General features: G+C 38.7%; 1 protein-coding gene across 1 annotated transcript in view; it reads right to left on the reverse strand.

Annotated features, from left to right (window-relative positions):
• The window catches only part of Kcnj16 (potassium channel, inwardly rectifying subfamily J, member 16), a 58120-nt gene extending 53273 nt beyond the window's left edge, over positions 1 to 4847 (reverse strand). Inside the window, exon 1 of the mRNA XM_005402101.2 lies at positions 4637 to 4847. The gene's annotated coding sequence lies outside the window, so the exon portion shown is untranslated. The remainder of the gene's footprint in view (positions 1 to 4636) is intronic.
• Between the last annotated feature and the right edge of the window lie 4286 nt (positions 4848 to 9133).

Here is a 9133-nt window from a genome sequence, read left to right on the forward strand (position 1 = left end):
GAAGAAGAAGAAGAAGAAGAAGAAGAAGAAGAAGAAGAAGAAGAAGAAGAAGAAGAAGAAGAAGAAGAAGAAGAAGGAGAAGAAGAAGGAGAAGAAGAAAGAGAGAGAGAGAGAGAGAGAGAGAGAGAGAGAGAGAGAGAGAGAGAGAGAGAATCTAAATATACAAGTTTGTAAAGTACTGACCAGCTAAGCAAGCAGCATGTAACTCTCTCTGCACAAGAACCCTTGAAGTAAGCATTTCAGAGTATAAACAAACCTTGTTTTTTTTCTCTGAAGGTGGGTGCTTGGCCCTAGAAGCTAACCAAAACTGCCTACTTAATCTTATTTTAACTTCAAGAAGCATCTCAGGACCGTTTGCTTGGGTGTCTGATCAAAGTTTCTAACGGAGGGCCTATTCGAGGGTGCTGAAGCTCATGGAGGTACTGACTGATCATTATTTGCTAACATATGATGAAGCGTCACAGCCTGACTTGGGAGAGGTAGTTGGGGCAAGTCTTCTGTTTACTGGGCAAGAAATAGTCCTTTCCTTTGCAGTTGTCTATGGGCAGCTTCTGGGATGAGGCAGACAGATCCTGGTATCCGGGGTTGATGAGACGCATGTGTCAAGGCAATGTTCATGGCAGTGACCATGCTATTATCCTCAATACAGTCTTGGTGTTCAGGTACCTTCCACTCACCCCACTGTGCAAGCTCGGGGAGCTAAGTCTTCGTTTATTTTAATGCTTATAATAAATTGGCTCATTCTGGCTTCTGTATTTTAGTCCATTCATGTCACCTGCTCCCATCAGTAACAATGCTCTTTCTTTCATTTTTTACTTATTGAGGTCAGCATCTAGCATCTCAAAAATCTCTGACACACATAACTGGCAGAATCTTCTCCATTTGGAAAACATCATGACACCTCCACATGAATTCATCCCTGAGGACTCTGATTTTTGCAACCTTGTATCGCCACACGGCACAGTTTACGGTTTCTTGAGCATGACCATGACAAAGCTGCTCCATCAACAAGAGCTGTTCTTCCCTCAGGGTCCACCTTGTCCCCTTGCTCCGCATCTCCAGGTCTTCACTCAAATATCACCCGTCTTAGTGAAGTTTTCTTGACAACGCTATGCCAACTTATGGTATGTGGCTTTGGAGATGGCATCCAATAATCCCTGTCTCCTGCTGTTGACAGTCTTTTGTAATCTTGTCCCACTGAGTGTGATCTCCAATGAGCGACTGACTCCCTTCTCTTCCACTGAATAGTACCAAAATGAGAGATGCCACTTTTGGTATGAGATCAGTAAAGGACTCTGGCTCCTGTCCTACATCTCACTTACTGTAATGGAAACCAGCCTTTTTGTTGTAGCTGTGGAGGAGTAGCCTATTTGGCAAGGAGCTGGGGATGGAGCTCTAGCTAACAACTGGTGGAAAGCAAAGAATGCTCTCCAACTGCCAAGGAAGGAGCCATATCCTGCCCAACACCAATTGTGAGACCAGACGATGCTCCCCTCACCATGACCCTGGTTGAAACTAGAGATATCTACAACTTCTGAGAACACTGACACCAGCACAGAGGAAACTTTGACTCAGACGACCCCAAGAAACCTGGATCCTGACCCACAACAATGGGACAAGAAATGATCTTTTCTAAGACACTAAGTTTTCAAATCATTCGTCACACAGCAATAAATAACCAACACAACATTCTCACCCTTTGGTGTCTTTCTATGCCATCCTTTCCTCCATCCTGTTTGTGTTCCTGTTATGTGTTTGCAGTTGGCCTGCTATTTATTTTATGGCAGTAAACTTCTAAAATAGAAGACTCATGGAAGAAGGACTTCTTTTACCTTTTGCTTTTCTTTAGTACATCCTTCATATCTGTTCAACACCTGGCACAACGCAACCAATTTATAAGTATTTGTTCAATTCATGAAATAGTAGCATATTAGTCTATGACAAATAATATGATTTTTCTCTTTCACAGGCTAAAATTTCCTCAAGGAAATGGTTTTAGGGTAATAGATAATTTCCCACCAAGTTCTCTGGTTTTAAGAACTTTTTGTCATTAAATAAATATTTTCTGAGAGAATCAATCCATGAATAAATTAGTGAAAAATATGTGTTGCTAATTGCAGTACCAATCAAATCACAGAACTGTCCAGATAACCCATTCTCTTGATTTCAGGGTATTATAGTGATCAACAACTTGAAAGTTTTTATTTATTTATTTATTTATTGTTTGGTTTTTTTTTTTTCCCGGTACAGGAAATCGAACTCACAACCTTGCACTTGCCAGGCAGGCACTGTGCCGCTGAGCTAAATCCCCAGCCCTGAGAACTTGAAAGTTTTATGAGGAAAAAAAAACCTCAGAATCCCAGAGTTTCTTTTAACACTAGCAAAAAGTAAGTATTGCTCCTCATAATAATAATTAACAAAACTAACTTAGTGCTTCCTCATTATGTTAGAAACAGTACAAATGGACAAGCATTAAATTTCAATTCTAAAATTAATACTTTTTATTATGTGATATAACTGTCTATGTATATGCTTAGAAGCAAAAAGACTGGCTGTAGTTGTACATCACCTTTTTAAAAGGGATCAGGGTGGATTCTTGAGGACAATGCCTTTGACTATGAGAAGTGATCAAGTTTCCTACAATGTTGAAACCAAAATCTAAGGAGTAAACTTTGGTGATACATCCAAGGGATGGAGTGTTTGTGGTCCAGCTGCATTCCACGTACAAGGATAACAGTGAGAGGGCTTTGTGGAACCCTTCTTCTTTGCACTTTGTGTCCCTACAATTCTGCTCAGGATCTATGTATTAGCGTTCTGAGCTTGAATTGTTGAATCATATGACCTTCTCTCAGTCACACAGCAAGAAAGAGGACAATGTAAGTTTGATTTATAGAAACTGTTTTTCAAGGAAAACTCAACAAAGATAGTGCTTAAGCATGCAGAGCATAGTTAGTGCTTAAATGCGTAAATCCCTCCTTAGAAATGCTTAGAGTCCTTGTGTTCTTGCAATGAGAGAATTTCCCATGCACTGTCCCTAAGATTGAGTTAGAGGTCATTTTTCCTAGAACTAGAAAGTAATATGGAACACACTAATATAAACTTCATGTGGGGCAAATGTTGAACACCGTATTCAAGTGGCAAGTTTTACAATTTAAGAAGCAAAAACCACGATTGTCTGGGTGCCCAATACTTACTTTAGGTGTCTTTGTTATCTCTATCATTTCCCCCTAAGTTATATTTTTGCCAATTCCTAATTTATACCCAAGTCTTAATTTACACTCACTACTCACCTACATACAATAGAAGAAATATATTTTTGAATATCCTTGAAAATTCTTCTCTCCCAAGTCAAAATATTTATCAGAAAAATTATCATAGCATAACTTGAAAGCCACTCCCACCCTAGCATTTCAGTTTCAAATATTATTGTGTCCTTGCTTTATATGAGACTAATGTTTTAGAATTATCACAATTTTCATATTCTAAAATTAAACAAGGTTACATTCATCAGGTAGTCAAGATCTCTCCTCTCTCTTCACACCCTACTGCTCTCAGCTGATTTGAAATGAACTCTGAACTCTGTTCATTTTTAAACTTCTTTTTAGTTTGATTTCAGAAACTCCTTAAATATATTCTGTAAACAACCATGGTTGAGACACTTTGTGTTTCTTTATTGGTTAAAATCTAGCATAGAGTAAGGCTTGTCTGCTTTGCCCATAGTACCCTAATACAGACATGTTAATATAGTCTTTTCTTCCTTATTAAACTGTCAGAATAAAAAGCAGCAGAAGTACTATAGTTCTGTTTGGTTCAAGACCTTTCAGCCCATACAACCGGGTAAAACTACAATGTACAAGATTAAAATTCATGTCTTATCTACCACTTAGAGCCACACCAGTAGAAACAATTTGATCCCATATTAGATAATTCATGATCTTCAATGAGCAAAGATTTACAAGCCTGTACCTTTCTGAATAAATCTGGAAGGATAAAAGATCTAAGAAGATCTAAAAAAAAAAAGGTTTCAAGAAGTTAGGATAAGAAAAGCAGGAGAAAATTCCTTACTTCAATTTTTGAGAAAATAAGTCTGGAGAAATAGGTGTTTTATTTCCTCTCACATTACTGCAGATTACAATAGGAAGGAGTTAATTAATTTTTCTTTATGGGGGTATAAATACATTTCAGTGCTTGCAGTTACATGTTCAGCAATGTAAATACACTCATACATACACACATACACATACTCACATGCACACACACACATACACATATATGATCCAACAATCTGGTTTTGAAAGTGATCATAGTATACTCCACAAGGTAAGAATACGACGAAGTCACACTGAAATAACTATGTATATAATGCCACAAAACACCTGTTTAGCACACCCTGTAAGCATTGTGGGACTGTTTTTGCCCAAGCCTTCAAAATAAAGTAAGAAATATGACATACTCTTTTACTCCTACCTAAAGCACTAGGATAAAACAAATTAAATCATTTTAATGACATTTAATTCAGCATTGATGCTGCATTGTTGGACATAGTGGTTCCTCTGTTTCTTCCAAAACAGAGGTCAACAAAAGAAAACCATAGACAGAATAACTTTGTAAATAGTAAATATAGAACAATACTTACCTTTATTCACTTTCCCCCTAGAGAATCTATGAGCTGGTGCTCTCAGCTGGGCAATGGTAAGAATGTTCTTTAGTTAATAATAAAGGAAAGAAAAGCCCTGAGTTAACCATTGACACTGGTTTGTTCTTCTGGTTCCACCCTGGGAATCTACATAGGTCGCCCCTGGCATCTTATAAGCAGGCCTTTGCCAGTCAGCTGAGACAGCAGTGACCTCACTCACTCTGCACTTCAGAAGGAGGTACAGTGTGAAGGTCACTCAAGTGTAGGTAGACTTAACTTTCCCTTAGGGTAGAAAGGAGGAAGATTTCCTGGGCCAGAAATGTGCTCAGCAGTGCCAGTAAGTGACTCAGATGTTTACAAACAGGATTGTTAGGACCCAATCTATGGAAACATTCATGCCAATTCTCAGACATTGAACAACACAGAGAAATCCTTTCACCAAAACTGTTTGTCTACATCTTAGCAGGTGAGGGTTGGGTTTGTATGCCAATGAAAACTGAGAAATAGCTCGGCTCCCATGCATGCCTCTCTTTAATACGCCCTTAATGATTATGTAGCTTGAACAGGACATTGGTTAGCCCTGGTAAAGCAGAAAGCAGATCAGTGATGGAACGCTCTGCTTCCTCCACAATCAGGATGAGAGCTTGAGAAGGAGGTGCGCAGCAAGCAAGATACAGGCTGTGGTCCACATCTTGAAAGTCAGAGAGTTATTCTGCTGGCAGTGGGCCCTACTGGGTTAAAAAATATTGTGCTCACATGGCCAGGTTAACTCACCTGAAAGTTGACTGCTGAGTGATAAAGAAAGAGGTAGGTTTATAATACGAGAGTAAAAAGCAACGTCCAGAAAACACGAGAGGCAGCCATGTGGAACCAAAGAAATAGCAATCCTAAGCTCTTCAGAGCCCGGAGGGAATTTTATCCAAGAAAGCTTAACAGGAGTATTTTGCCGACCAGGAGTTACTATTTTCCTTTACTCTAAAGAGTATTTGTAGGCAGGAGGTCTAGAGGAACCCTGTTATATAATCCTCTGAATTTAAGGGACGTTTTCTAGATTTGACCCTTTTTGTTGTTTGGGAGGTAGTTTGTTTTAGCTTTCCATTTTTAAAAGCATGGAGGCTTCAGAAAGTAGGAATAGATTTCAATGTTGGTGTTGTCCTTTACTAGCTGAGTGACCTTGGAACTGCCTTAACCTTTCTTTATCCTGGTTTCCTTATCAGAAAAGTGGGGATGATGATGATAATAAAAGTAACAATGCATCAGCTGATAATCATAAGCAGATGATAATAATAATAGCAACCACAGTACCTACATCAAGTAGATAATCAGTATTCCAGACTGTTAGCTACTGTTAAGGTTTTGACATTCTGATGGGAATACAGGTTTTGCAACCTGTTACCTGACACCCTCAGAAACATCTGAACCTTCTGAAAGATTTAACTTTTCAGTCACCCAGAAATGTTAGGGAAGCAATAGACCCAGAGGTTTCCTCCACTGCGAAGATGTGAAAAGACATGACACATACCTACATTTTAATACTAATAGACATCTCTCAATGTGATGCACCCATAATAAATTGAGCTTGCTTGTGGATACTCAGGGGCTACTGTCAATTTTGCTGCTTGTTAGAATTCTGGGTTCCCTTCAGTAGTGTTCCATCTCTAAGGACTTTTAAGGAACTCAAAGACACACGTGACTCCTTGGGCTCCGGAGGGAGAACTCAGGCCAGGTTGCTTGGTTTGTGTCAGAGTGTGAGTTGGTCTGGAACAGCGAACATCCACACAACACAGAAAATAGCAGAATGGAAGGCAAGTTGGGGAAACTGGATAGCTTCCCAACTCCAACTGAGTCAGACCTTCATAGCGTGGCTTCATTCCTTTGTTGGAAGTAAATTCTGGGAATAGCAGGCACACCCATGCACACACGTAAATAGAAAAACACTTTCCCAAGCCAAATGAAAATGATAACTGGATTTCTGAATTGGCTTTTCTATTGAATGTTCCATTTACCCTCCATCTACCTTCAGTGAAAATGGACATTATAGAAACACAGCTTTTGTGTACTGCAATTTTCCCTGCACAGAAAGAGAAACCAAGGGCTACAAAAGGGGCATGCTTGTGTACTGAATTGCAAAATTATAAGCTGGTGAAAGAATTCATTACTTGAATGCCCATGCCCTAATAATAAATAATTATTAAAACAAATGACTCTCTTTTTAAATGATCTGTTGTTATGGTTTGTGTCTGGATGTCTCCCCAAAGCCTCATGCAGTCATGGGTGTGGGCTTTTAGAGTTTGTGATTGATCCATGGTCCACTGCAGGGATTATGAGTGTGAGAGCTACACCCGCCCTGGGGCAAGTAGCTTACATACAATATAAGGAAGGAAAAGAGGCTTGTTCCCCTTACTGCTGCCACTCCTCCCTTTTCACTCGTTGCTTTTGCTGTTTTCCACAGCCATGAACTGTTGCCCTCTGCCATGTACCACTCTTCCTTGGAGCCAGCTGAGTATGGACTGAAACCTCCACAAACTGTGAGCTAAATAAACCTTTCCTTCCTTAATTTTGGATGTCAGGTATTTTGTCGCAGCAACGACAGAAACGTAAACAAGACATCTGTCCTTTACTGTTGTTCAACAATTTCAACAATGGCTTGGGAGATGGTTGTGCTATACGAAAGAGCTGTCCACAATATAGAATTGAATTATTATTCTTCTGGCTCTAGCATTCACAGAATGTGACTCGTTTCCAGTTTTTGTAAAAACTGAGCTAAGAACATTTTTTACATTTTTTAAATAGTGAAGAAAATAAAATCAAAAGGAGAATGTTTGGACATATGGAAATTATGTGGAATTCAAATGTTAGTGTCAGTGAATAAAGTTGATGGGAACACAACGACGATCACTTATGTTCATATTGTCAATAATGGTTTTTACTCAACAATGGCGGAAACCAGGGGATCTCATTCTCAGCAGAGGCCACGGCCCTTAAGGTTTAAATATTTAGTATCCATCCTTTAACTAAAACTTTCACCAACCTTCAATCTAGCTAAACCATAGAATTCACTACTCTCCAGAGGTAATGCTAATCTTTTCTGATTCCTTATTTCTTCACATGATTAGTTCCAAGTACATTGCTATCCTTTGCAATCCTATTCTTGTAGTTGGGATCTTAAATGTTCTACAGAGGACCATATGCTAAGGGCATGATGACCAGCCTGTGATACTACTGGGAAGTGGTCATACCCTAAGGGGTGAAGTCTTGTTGCAGGAAGTAGGCCACACTATTCAGTGGTTATTGGGACCATACCTGCCTCCCCTCTCTCTCTCTCTCTGCTTCCTGGGCATCATTAGGTGAACAACTTTGCTCCACCACTAGCTCTCACTGTGATATGCTGCCTTGCCACAGGCCCAGAATCCACAGAACCAACCAACCACGGACTGAAACTTTTGAAACTCTAAGTCAAAGCAAACATTTTCCTCCCTCAAAGTTGATTTACTTTAGCTATTTGTCACAAGGATGGAAAAGTAAGTAATGCACCTATCTTTCCTTCAAGATTTCTTTTGCTAATTTCTTTCTGGTTTACTCTAAACACCAATTGATAATTTATTTAAAAGTTAAAAAAATAAAATGTTTTAAGGTACTCCTTCTTTAAATCTACATGTCATAGTTCTCTTTTGCACTGCTTATTCCCTTCACTAAACTTTAAATATTAGTAAGAAGGAACTGTCTGAATCTTACCCATCTTTAAATATAAAATGTTAAGGAGAAAGGTAGGACATTGTTCATACTAAGGATCAAATGCTCTTCTGAATTTGGCAAGCGTTCCATAGTGATGAAAATTTTATTTATTCATATTTGTTTGTCTATTTGTTCTCCTTCATTCTTTTTATTTCAGTCTCTAATGAGCTCTGTAACATTCCTTCCAATCTCTCCCTCCTCTCCAGAGGCAGAAGTCCTCTTGCTGCACACTTATTCCACCAAACATCCCACCTACTAGTCCTGCCTCAGTTGTCCTCTCTTTATTGCAGCTCTTGAAATTTTCCTTCAGAGTCTCATTTCCACTACAAGGGCTGTGTATGTTTTGCTGAATTCCGAGCCCTTTGAAACATCAATAGTAAGAAGCAAAGAGAAGAGGATAAGTCAACTAACTTAAATTTTCTTCTTCAAAGTGCAATCCAATTCAGCATTTTCATAAGATCTTGCCTGATAGTTCAACGATGATTCAACCAAAGGGGATAAAGTAGGCTTTATAATTTGAAATAGTCTGATACATTGAATAATGCTAACAGGTTAGAAGGTACATTATTTGGGTAGGAAGGGGAATGGAATGGAAAGATATCTTTAAAACTCATGCTTGGATTTGTAAATTCTATAAACATTTATTGTAGATAATATGAATAAATGTACAAAGAAGTGAATAAAAATTAATCCTAATCCTTTAGAATTCTTTGGCAAAATTATTTTCAATCTTTTCCCCTAATGCTTTCACATAAAAATGAG

The sequence above is a fragment of the Chinchilla lanigera genome, unplaced genomic scaffold (assembly GCF_000276665.1).
Source record: "Chinchilla lanigera isolate Chin_1 unplaced genomic scaffold, ChiLan1.0 scaffold00077, whole genome shotgun sequence".
Lineage (NCBI taxonomy): Eukaryota > Metazoa > Chordata > Mammalia > Rodentia > Chinchillidae > Chinchilla > Chinchilla lanigera.